The following is a 13,452-nucleotide window of genomic DNA, read 5'->3' as shown; positions in this document are numbered from 1 at the left end:
TCATTGCATTTTTCTTTCCTGGCAGGAATGGATTAGAATGCTGAAAATGTTTGTTTACATTCCAAAAGGTTTTGTGAATCTTGAATGGAGTAAAATGTCAGTGAATTTAAATTCAAAATGTAGTCAAAAGCAGTACCAACTGTTTTATTGAATGAAATTTAATCGTTTTCAGGAATAACAAAGTTGTCATACATTGTGTATTAGTCAAAAATCTCAGGGAGCTTTAAAGGACCCTACAGACTTTTTAGTGGATGTAGAATATTTGATGAACATCTGTTATTTGTTATATTCCCATTCTATTTCCAGTAATGTTTAAGTTCTAACGAATGTTTTATGTCATAAAATCGATAATATATTTCTACCAGATATTCTACGTAAAAATGACATAAAATCAACAATATATTTCTACCAGATATTCTACGTAATTACGTAGAATATCTGGTAGAAATATTTAATCAATTTTACGTCATCACACATTCGTTAGAACTTAATTATCACTGGTAATAGAATGGGACTAGATTAAATGTTACATCAAATATTCTACGTCAAATACTCGGGAGTCTAGCGGCCTTTAAGAAAGCACTAACCATTAAAGGGGCATTTCGTGATCCACAGCCTCATCCCCCCACTTTTCTCAAAAAAAAGTTGAGATTTTTATATCACTGGAAACCGCTGGCTACATAATGTTTATGTACAAAATATTTCTTGCAGATTAATTCGTTTAGCAAAGATATCGTGAAATTTGAATTTCGTTCTGGTGCACCAGAACGAAATTACAACGTATTGTCTATGGAGCAGTGTAATACACATAATCATGCATAACTTCATAAGCGCAATATCGGAATCGACTGAAATTTTGGGAATATGCTTTTTTCGTGGATATGTACTGAAAAATGTCATAAAAAGAGGATACTAGGATCACGAAATACTCCTTTAATAACTTCATTATAAGACCACATATGTTTGTATGTTGACATAATTAATTCAATTTGATCTATGAAATTTAAAGAGAAATTTGTGTATAACTGCACCTTCAATCAGTTACATGTATTACACATTAATCGTTTTGTGTGAAAAAAGGTTCTATATATGTGTTGCTTGTATTACAGTATGCTATTAAGATTTCCAGACGATTTGCCTTAAAATTCAAGGAGATTCTCACTCCATTTATGAATATGTTGGTTTTTATCCATTTTATGGTTCTTAATGAGGGTATAATATGCTTATGTTTGTTTCAGAGTTTTCTGAATTTCTATAGTTTTGGTTAAGATGTTTTAAAATAATCTTAATTGTTATGTAAGTTAATATATTTTATCATATCGTAAAACCTTGTCTACAAGCATATAAGTTGTTTTTTGATGAAAGCTAAATTAATATGAAACAGCCATAAATATGCCAATACAATAGATTGGTCTTACATTAGTATTTGTTTGTATATATGCTTGTAGCGTTAATTTATTTGCCCAAACTCCACAATTTTATAATTTTGTCAATGGATGGTACCTGGATTAATTTAGCTTTCATCAAAAGTACACTATATGCTTGTAGACAAGGTTTAACGTTATTGTTGATTTCGGTCCATAAGAATTGAAACTCTTTCTAAGAATTTTTAATGAAAACAATATTTGGAATTACTTATGATTAATTAGCATTTAAGTATTTGTTAGTATTTCAAATAAATAATTTGCAAAAAAGTATACATTAATGATTTTGTTTAACAATTTATCAATAGGTTTTGCTGAGTATATTGTGGTTTCATTTCAGATTTCAAGTTATTGAGTATACAAGTATTAATTTTGGAAAGTGTTGTTTTGTGCAATCTAAAACAATTATTTTCATGGTTTTCAAATCTATATAGAATTGTTGACTTCAAATAGGCATCCTCAGTAACTAAAAATCAAATGTTTTAAAATTTCTATGGCTAAAAGCCTTATTTCCAGTTTATCAATTGTAACAAACACACCACCTTGGAATTTGGAACTATGAAAACTTACACCCCACAAAACATTTTGGTACAATCTGTGCTGGAATGACCTTGACACTGATTTCCTGAATATGCTTTTTCAAATAAATGCACTTTGTGATGTACATGTATATTTGAAAATAGTATTGTACTTAAATATTCAAAAGAAATAATTGAGTTAAAAACTCCGTTATTTGTGGAAGTTGATCGAAAATTTTCAAAAGAAATAATTGAGTTAAAAACTCCGTTATTTGTGGAAGTTGATCGAAAATTTTGTTTAAAAGTAGCAAATATTATCCCAAAGATATCAACAGTAACAAGAGAGTTAAATGCAAGAAATATCACATTGATCACACTAGTTTCTAAAATACAAATACATATTAAAATATATGTAATTTAATTGATTTAATATTCAACCAAATCGGGCACCACACCCCACGGCACCACACAGGAACTAGAATATTTAGGTTGCTAACAATATAAAGGAAAATAAAATAGAATTTTTGCACAAAGATATCAGTAATTACACGATAGAATTCTGTAATGAAGATGTATTGATCACAGCAAGCTGTAGTTTCTATGAAGTGCAATGATTTTTAATTGAATGAAATATTCCTCTTTTGTAGCATTTAATTTGATCATCCGCTGAATCGGAGCACCTTTAATATGAGTATTAATGCACACTTTGCACAGCATGTTATACCAAAGAGTTTTGTGGGTGTGTATTTTTCCATATAAATTATAAAATGATAACCTGGTATGCTAATTGTTATGTTTTCTTCAGAACTTGGATGTTACATAACATAATATATTGTGCAATTGATGCTGGAAGACCAGATATAGTATGTTCGCTCTGCTCACTGGGGGCTACCAATAATTAGTTAAGTCCAGAAACTATATGTATATATTTGTATTTTGAAGAAGACGCTTCATTATGTAGCAATGCAGTTCCGTGCATAGCATCTTTTATTTGCTTGTATACATGTAGTTATCATTAATAGCTATTAATATTGTCAAGCACTTTGTTAAGTTGAAATGGAAAATAAATTTCTACCACTGATGCTACAGATAATAAACTGATTACAGCCTGAAATTATTCAGACCATCATAGAGGGTTATAAAAATGTTGTTTTGCTTTTTAATTTACAGTTTAACTTGAGATTGGGCCAAGCTTTAAAGTTTATCTTAAACATAAATGTTCTGCAACCATAATGGGGCTCAATACGCTAGCCCTAAGGGTTAGGTGTATTGCAGCCCATTAAGGTTGCAGCAGCCTATTATGGTTGCAGAAAGATAAATTAGTACTTCAATAGCGCACTTCTTTTCCTCTCGGGTTTTGATATTATTAGATTAGAAGAAAAAAACTGGGTCAAAATTGAAGAAAAATAACACATTCTGAAGGGGGGAAACACAATTGTTCAGGATTTCAATCAACAGTCACTGACACAAATAAAACCTGTTTTGTTCGTTATAGATTTTAAGTTGTTAACAATAGACTAGTTAAAATGTGTGGAGTTCAACTTGAGCATGTTGAGAGCTCTGTAACTATGGTAACTACTGTTAAAGTGTGTCGATGAATTGTATGAGAGTGCAGCTTCTTTAAATAGAAACTGAGTCTTCGGTTCTTTAGTTACTAATTCTTGAAAATAATTTTAACTTTCATGTTAAAGATGCTTGATAGCCTTACCATAGAGACTTTTAAAAACCCAGTGACCGCGCCCACCTGAAAATTATCGGGGGGGGGGGGGGGAGGGGAGCAGTCAGTCACTGGGTTTAGCAGTTGTCACTAGGTTTGCAGATAATACGAGGGGCAGTCAGTATGTTTTAAGAGTGGACTCGTGACGTCATATGTGGATTGTTTTTATGGCATTTCTCAATGATTACATAAACACTGTACCTTTGTCTTTCAAACAACACATCCAAAAATTATATCACACACATGATTACGTAACAGCATTAGCATAAAATCAATGGTCTAGAGTCACCTGGTGAAATTGAGTCGTTTTTGTTAAGGGAAATAAGAGGCTGAAATTAGGTATTTTTTATATTTTCTCGGGAATTAAAGAATGGAGAATGCTGCCTTTTGGAACAGTAATAGAACACAAACTACCAGTTCATTAAACCATGTTTGTTGGGCTGTAAAGGATTTAGTTTGTTTAAAATGCATGGTCAAATTTTTCTTATTTTTGACAAAAACAAAGCTTTTCTATCTATACAAATCTTGATATTGCCAAAAATAGCAAACGTGGAAATTTAATTTTTTTGGCCAGTTCTGTTGACTAATCTCCAAAAATTAAAACGGGAGTCTCCCTCAAAAATATTTGAATCCGTGATTAAAATATAACTGTTATTCTACCATTGTTACATTTATACAAAAAGTAGTGGTATAGAGAGAGAGGCCATCGTTTTAATAAGAAAATTATTTTTAAAACTTTTCTGTTCATTTCAGGTTGAGATAATCCATAAAAATTCATATAAATATTAAAATTAAAATTTTCATAGCATTTTGTAATATTTTAGGCCCTATTTACATGGAATTTTGCCATTTTCGTGCATTTCCACCATGTTGTATCGGTCATCCTACCTACGCATGCGCAGATTATTGTTTGATTTGCACCAGTTATCATCGCACTGAGTACTAGCTCTCACACTTGACCAGTCATTATATTTTAGTCTGTTTCATTTTGGAGATAACTAATGTCATTTGTAATAACTGCTTTTTCATTAACGCCATTTTTGCAGAATAATTTTGCTTCCATTCAAGCCCTAAAGTTGTTGAAGTTTCCAGACGTCCCATTTCCACCACAGTTTAATGACAAGTCTCATATTTTACCAAATGCAAACTGAGGACCTAGTGTTTATTCCTGCCAAAAACTAGCCTTATGCCCCTTGTACTTTTTCTGTTCTCGGACATTTTAAACACGTGTCTTTGCTGTAATTTAAAAGGCCCGCCTTTTTGCGTGATTTGGCAGTGTCCCTAGTATATTGATTTTATGCTAATGCTGTTACGTAATCATGTGTATGATATAATTTTTACATGTGTTGTTTGAAAGACAAAGGTACAGTGTTTATGTAATCATTGAGAAATGCCATGAAAACAATCCACATATGACGTCACGAGTCCACTCTTAAAACATACTGACTGCCCCTCGTATCATGGGTTTGCCACGGTCAAAAGATCCTTCAGTAGGGATAGTGTCATGCAATACTTTAATAAATAAGAAGCATGTAATTGAATTTAATATAATGCTTTTTAAAGAGGACTGTGCACTCTCAAAAATGCATTAATTTAAAGCTTCTTACGGGACATTTCTAGCCAAAAATGGTAAAAAGTTATATGTTTTGTCTTAGCTGATAAAATAAAACCAATGTCCAAAGGAATGGAGTGTCTAAAAATACATAAAAGCTAAATTTAGGATATTTCCTTTTTCTATAGTGTGTTTATACTAATTTGAGGCCAAAAAGTGAGTGTTTTTGTTTTTTAATTGTCTCCAAAATGTTTCTTTTTACATTACATATGTATACTTTTATATATCTTGCATAAATAATAATTATTAAAAATTTACAGCACTTTTAATTAATGTATTTCTGAAAGCGCAGTCCCGTATTAATTTAGGGCCAGGGACGTCATAGGTGTCACAATTCGATTTATAATTCATATTGAAAGAACGAACAATTCTGCACGTGAGCTCAACATGAGCAACATGAAATAAAAACATTTCATTAATGTAATGTATGTTCAATGCACAATTAAATTGCACAATTACAATCGAAAATGATAAAACTAATGGTCTAGTCTAAATTGCTTTTACCAATAAAATGATAGTGTTAATAATTAACTCGAATTTATCTCAAAGTTGTTCACGTGTCTCCAAAAAGCGTCAAACTTGGTGTGGCGGTGGATGTAGGGCAGGGCCGACAACCTTTTTGAATTGCTTGGCGTGAGACACTGTCGTCGAACAGAGGCGTACCGTGATGGTATTATTATTTGCCGACTACAATGTTCATTTTGTCACAGCACATTTGCGTAAAGCAATTGTAACAGCAATGTGGACTTTCCAGTCGCAGGATTGCCTCACAAAAATAACACTTTGACCCAACGAAAATAAACACATCCCGGCTGTCATAGGCGAACCAACACTCTCTCACGAATACCGTACCACAGGGCCGGATTTACCTTTTTTGGGGCCCTTGGTGAGGGCAAAATTTTGAGGCCCCAAACTCGCCATAAAGAAGGCATGTGCACTAAAGTGGCCAAGTTTTAGTTTACAAATAGGGGGCCTACTCGGCAGTCGTGGCAGAAGCATTACAATTTACGTTGCGGAATGATGAGCTTGGATTTGCCCATATCCCGTCATATTTGGTTGCCATCCGTTTAGGCCGCGTAAAATTAATATTTTGGTTCTCGTCCCCTCCCTCCTCAATTTCTGGGATTTGTCAGATTTTTTTTTTTTTATAGATTTTTCAATTTTTAAGACTTTGGAATGATTTATGAAATCTTCATACATATAAATAAGTTTATTAGAGAACAAGCATCACTTCCAAGTCTTTTTGTGGTACTCTAGGGGTTTATCCTCAGAATCTCACATTTGAAAAAAAAAAAAAAAAAAAAAAGGGCCTCATCGTTTTCTCGAGCACTGTTGGAGAAGACCGAAAACTAAAAAAAACCGAATGGAACTGAATTTTATTTGAAAAAAAAAAAAAAAAAAACCTCCTCCCTCATCAATTCATGAAAATCCTCTGGACGAGAACCAAAACATTAATTTTATACGGCCTTAATTTAGTAGCCTCTGAGCACTATTGGACTTTGTCTGGCTTTGGCCGAATGTTATAAATGATGCGACATTAGGTCATTAGGATTGCAGTCTGAGCAAACATGCAATAGAGTTTTGGTAAGAAATGAAATCAAAAGTCCGTCCGGTTTCTATTGTTCTAAACAATGGAAACAACCCGGGGGAAACAATATAATAGAAAACGGACGGTGTGTGTGTGCTTACCTTTCCCCAAAATCAGGCGGCGGAAGCGGGGCGGGGAACGCGTCCCCCTAAGTTTATCCATGGGAGCTAGCTCATGGGTGGGGGAGAACAGCAGAAAAAAATAAAGCAATAATTGCCTTAATGCATCTTCCTGTTTAGCTCTAAAAACACCGTGTTTTGGGGCAAAAATTTTGTAAAATTGTTAAATTTGACGCGCTTAAAGGTTCATTCACTACTATTGTATAATAGTCTTTCAACAAGGATCTGCCTAGCCTGGACCACCGTAGTGGGAGCGCCACCTATAATATTCCACTGCTCGCGGCTTCGCCGCTCGCTCCCCGAGGATCGCGAGGTCTTTGACAAAGACTAATTTTATAATACTATATCAGTGTTTGGCATAGGAAAAACTACTAAAGCATGGGGAGGTCTCCGAAACAAGGAATTTGAAAGAAACACTTTAACTAGAGCGATAACCGCACCATAGCTGAACCATGTGGCTTTGGCAGTAAATTGTGGTAGGCCTATACCTATGATTGAAACATTTTGAAATCTTGACCTTTGACCCCTGTATTGCCCCTTAATGACCTTAAATGAATTTTAAAATATTTGCAACATGTTTAGAATGTCATAAGAATCATTTCGTTTCAATTTCGGCTCAATCGGAGCATTTTGAAAAACTTGACCTTTGACCCCTTTATGACCTTAAATGAATCTTAAAATGTTTTTAAAATGTTTAGCATGTCATAAGGATCATTGCATATAAATTTCAGCTCAATTGGAGCATTTTGAAAAACTTGACCTTTGACCCCTTTATGACCCCTTAATGACCTTAAATGAATTTAAAAATATTTGCAACATGTTTAGAATGTCATTAAGGATCATTGTTTTAAATTTCAGATCAATTGGAGCATTTTGAACAACTTGACCTTTGACCCTTTAGGACCCCTTACTGACCTTAAATAAATTTTAAAATGTTTTAAACATGTTTAGAATGTCAAAAGGATCATTGCATTTAAATTTAAGCTCAATCGGAGCATTTTTGGTTGAAATGACCTTTTTTGACCCCTGTGACCCCTGGATGACCTCTGACGTTTGAAAATATTTTTATTATATTCTTTATGTTTTTCTCTTTCATATGACACCACTCATGGGGTCATACCTTCGTGGCATTTAGAGATATGTCCATTTCAGACCAAATGGTTAGTTAGGGACCTAGTAACCTAGTAACCTAGTAACATATGCACTTATAGGCTGATCCATTTCATGGTTCAGCAAAAATTAAAAGAAAACTTCATAGGCCTACGTCCGTCATATCATTCGAGCAAACATCCGTGAAGAACAGTCCTAATGTTAGAACATTAAAGAATGCCATTTGGTTACCAGCCCTTTGATAATTTATAACCCCTGCGGGATAACTTCATATTTTGTGTGTAGTAAAATTACTACGTACCTTTTTGCTGAACCATGAAATGGTATCAGCCTATATGAGTGAATGTTACTAGCTTACTTACTAGCTTACTTACTAGCTTACTAGCTTACTAACTAACCATTTGGTCTTAAATGGACATATCTCTAAATGCCACGAAGGTATGACCCCATGAGTGGTGTCATATGAAAGAGGAAAACATAAAGAATATAATAAAAATATTTCCAAACGTCAGAGGTCATCCTGGGGTCACAGGGGTCAAAAAAGGTCATTTTAACCGAAAATGCTCCGATTGAGCTCAAATTTAAATGCAATGATCCTTATGACATTCTAAACATGTTTAAAACATTTAAAAATTTATTTAAGGTCATTAAGGGGTTATAAAGGGGTCAAAGGTCACGGTTTTCAAAATGCTCCAATTGAGCTGAAATTTAAATGCAATGATCCTTATGACATTGTAAACATATAAAAAATATTTTAAAATTCATTTAAGGTCATTAAGGGGTCACAAAGGGGTCAAAGGTCAAGTTTTTCAAAATGCTCCAATTGAGCTGAAATTTATATGCAATGATCCTTATGACATTCTAAACATTTTAAAATATTTTGAAATTCATTTAAGGTCATTAAGGGCCAATAAAGGGGTCAAATGTCAAGTTTTCAAAATGCTTCAATTGAGCTGAAATTTAAATGCAATGATGACAGTGGTATAGGCCTACCACGATATACTGCCGAAGCCACATGGTTCAGCTATGGTGCGGTTATCGCTCTAGTTAATAGAAGAAATAATAGCTCCCTGAATTGTAAATTCATTCACTAGACAAAGCAAACAAGAAATGTCTTTAAAAAAGACAATGCCTCCGACTAATACCAGTGGGCACCTTTTGTTATTAGTTAAGGAGACACTTATAATGCTAGCTTTAAGGTAACGCTATTGGATATAGATTTTTGTCTGATAGAAATATGTGAGTCCATTCTCTCCTGATTACAAGACTGAAAATTTTATTTTAATCGGATATTCGGTTACCAAAATATGGCCTGTCAAAATGGCGCGAAACCAAGAAGTTAGCAACAAATTTCTTTTATTTTTGTAATATGCAATGTTGTCAGGTAGGCCTTATTTTCTAATTATAGCCTATATGCAAGAATTTTACAAAGTAAAATGTTCAGATCGGCTACAAAATAAGATATAAAACCCATAGATGCCTTTGGCAAATTTCCATTTGCATAATTAATTAGGGCCCTAATCAACTTTTCTAATAAGTGGCCCTAATTAATCATGCAAATTGAAATTTGCAAAAACGCAACCGTAATTTTGTAGTATATTGTGTGTTCTACCCATGTACCATGCCTCAGTACCATAGCTCTTTTAATTGTATCTGAAATCTTTACTTTGCATAATTCATGCATGTAATTAGAAAATCATCTGGCAACTGGACTTGTCAAAATATAGAAAATAAAAAGAAAGTTGTTGCCAATTTTTTGTTTTGGTTTCGCGCCATTTTGACAGGCCATATCTCAAGAACCGAATGTAATATACAGGGCATAAGCTTTAACATATTATTTAAATAGAAAGAAAATCTAAATTTGTGCATTAGCCAATAGGGCCACGGTCACCTAAAGCCATTTTGCAAACTTGCAGATAATTCTGATGTATGAAATAAGACCTTCAAACTTTCAGATATAAAGAGTTCCAGATGCAGGCAGCCGTTTCTGTTTTTTAAATATAGCCCTAAGTTGTATCAAGAGTCATTTCTCGTGGATTATTTGACTTAAAATTACGATTGTAACGTTTCAGAGTAACAAATTTTCGTATCAGATTCTTTTATGCTTGTTTATTATATTTTGTATTCAGGACTAAAATAATATTAATATTATTATATTTAGGGGGGGTCTTTTCATAGGCCATTACTTTTTTGTATGTGTTTTAAAATTAAATAAAAAATCAAAAACATTATTGTTTTGTTTTGTTTCCTTCATTTGTGCTTTGTCTTGCATCGAAAGGGCCAATATGAACACCTTGTTTGTAAGAAGTATTGTGTGGGGAAAGATGATTCTTGCATTTTATTTTTATTTTTATCTTAACAAACAAAAAGCAAATTTCTCAGTCATAGTCTTGAAACAGTCATGGGTATGCATGCAAAAATATTGCAACAGTACTCAGTAGAATGTAAAAAACTGACATACATACCACCAACATGACCAACCACGCATGGGAATTGGGGAAGCAAATACTTTAAAACGAATTATTCCGAATTATATCAACGCAATAAAATTGCAATACTTTAGTACATGTATTTGAACAGCAATGAAGCCGGCCATAGGCGCGGCTAGGCGTATCATACCATACATTGCAGTTCAAATGCATCATGATCATGATTGTGGCCTAGTCGAGCTAGGCCTGCATGCCAGTCGGTCTGCTGACTCGCGGCGGCACAAAAATACCTCCAATTTTGCACAAAACAATCCATGATGTCAAATTATCACATCCAAAGTGTCGCCATGAACGTCAGCTTCAACTTCTCCAGCCAAAGTTTTTGCATTGATAATCAGGTTTCATGTAATCATGAAATTAAACCTTGTTTGATGTGTATTCCCATTGCCACAGCATAACGGTTTTTCAACTTGTCTTCTACGATAAAGCTGCTGATGAGCGCTGAGGCTACAACCTATAATTAAAGACCGAATTAAAAAAAGACTAGTTTGCGTCTGACGTCATGACAAAGGCGGGCCGTGATTGGTTGCTGACCTGCGCAGTATGGCATTTTTGGTCTGGTTGACAGGACGGCATACGCAAGCTAGTCTTTTTTAATTCGGTCTTCAATTATACAACATATGAGTTTGAAAATATTCTAATGCATAATTCATGAACTTGATAGACCCACGCCATTGGCGCCACGTGCTAGGTGTTTCTAGAATCCCTATAGAATAAGATTAATTTTAATGCTAATTTATTGCACATGCTGAGGAAGCGTGATTACCTTTTTGAACATTCGGAAATGGCGATAGGCGAATTTATGTATGGCGCATAGAGGTGGGTGATATATATTGGGCTCTCAATATTGGGCGGAAATGAGAGTACTTGTCAGAATATAAATTTGTACAATCGGCCTACATGCCGCGCAATGTGCGGCATTTTAGGTGCCAATTTCAAAGCAAACTACCTCCTGCGGAGGCAGAAAAACACTTCATAATGAAAATAAGAAGAAGAATACAAATGACTAAAAAACGACTGGAAAAGTCAAAGATAAAGGTCCCTGGGGCATAATTATTGTACATTTTGCTCCGTGAATCCAATGAACCCCGGGGGGCTCTTGGAAAATATTTGTACGGGGGTGCTAAAAGTAGACTTCTGAATCTCTATACCATTTTTACTGTAATGGTGACCCATCATTATATCATCAATATAACCAAATACTTTCAACAGCCCATCTCAATACCATCACAGAAATAAGGGGTCATTAATATAACCGAAACAACTTCAAAACCACCCCGTTGGTATACCAAAATCGTTGAAAATGCTCCTCAAAACCTTTGAGCATCCCCGTATACCATTTCTTAGGGAGAGGCCCCCCGGGCAATGAACATGATGGACAAGATGAAACGAACTTTGTTTGCCAAAATAATTGAAACAATACTGAATGACTAGGCTTAAACAATACTGAATGACTAGGCTTAAACAATACTGAATGACTAGGCTTAAACAATACTGAATGCTTAAACAATACTGAATGCCTAAACAATACTGAATGCCTAAACAATACTGAATGCCAAAACAATACTGAATGACTAGGCTTAAACAATACTGAATGCTTAAACAATACTGAATGCCTAAACAATACTGAATGCCTAAACAATACTGAATGCCAAAACAATACTGAATGCCTAGGCTTAAACAATACTGAATGCTTAAACAATACTGAATGCCTAAACAATACTGAATGCCTAAACAATACTGAATGCCTAAACAATACTGAATGCCTAGGCTTAAACAATACTGAATGCTTAAACAATACTGAATGCCTAAACAATACTGAATGACTAGGCTTAAACAATACTGAATGCTTAAACAATACTGAATGCCTAAACAATACTGAATACCTAAACAATACTGAATGCCTAAACAATACTGAATGCCTAGGCTTAAACAATACTGAATGCTTAAACAATACTGAATGCCAAAACAATACTGAATGACTAGGCTTAAACAATACTGAATGCTTAAACAATACTGAATGCCTAAACAATACTGAATGCCTAAACAATACTGAATGCCTAAACAATACTGAATGCCTAAACAATACTGAATGCCTAGGCTTAAACAATACTGAATGCTTAAACAATACTGAATGCCAAAACAATACTGAATGACTAGGCTTAAACAATACTGAATGCTTAAACAATACTGAATGCCTAAACAATACTGAATGCCTAAACAATACTGAATGCCTAAACAATACTGAATGCCTAGGCTTAAACAATACTGAATGCTTAAACAATACTGAATGCCTAAGCAATACTGAATGCCAAACAATACTGAATGCCCAAACAATACTGAATGCCTAAACAATACTGAATGCCTAAACAATACTGAATGCCTAAACAATACTGAATGCCAAAACAATACTGAATGCCTAAACAATACTGAATGCCTAAACAATACTGAATGCCTAAACAATACTGAATGCATAGGCTTAAACAATACTGAATGCCCTAGCAATATTGAATGCCTAAACAATGGACTTGTAATAAAACAACCTTTTTGAAAATCCATTGCCATGTACATTTATTATTTCAGATTTTATTCATCAATTCTAACTGGCCCGGCATGATGCAATAAACTTGTGTAAGATATTATATTATCACGACTTAGATACAACAGAGAACAAACGGATTACTGTATGAAATTATTTATTGTTCAGACCATGGGTAATGTGGGGTACCCAGGCCGCTCCTATCCGTGGGGTTGGAGAAAAGGTGAATTTTGCCGCCCCCTTCAACAGCCCGAAAATTTTACGATGGTTTGAAAAACCGAAATTTTTTCTTCAATACTTTAGATATTTTTTTAAAACAATTTTACGCCCTTTTTT

This window comes from Amphiura filiformis, chromosome 1 (assembly GCF_039555335.1).
Source record: "Amphiura filiformis chromosome 1, Afil_fr2py, whole genome shotgun sequence".
Lineage (NCBI taxonomy): Eukaryota > Metazoa > Echinodermata > Ophiuroidea > Amphilepidida > Amphiuridae > Amphiura > Amphiura filiformis.
The sequence above is the reverse complement of the archived record's forward strand: the minus strand, read 5'-3'. Positions refer to the sequence as shown.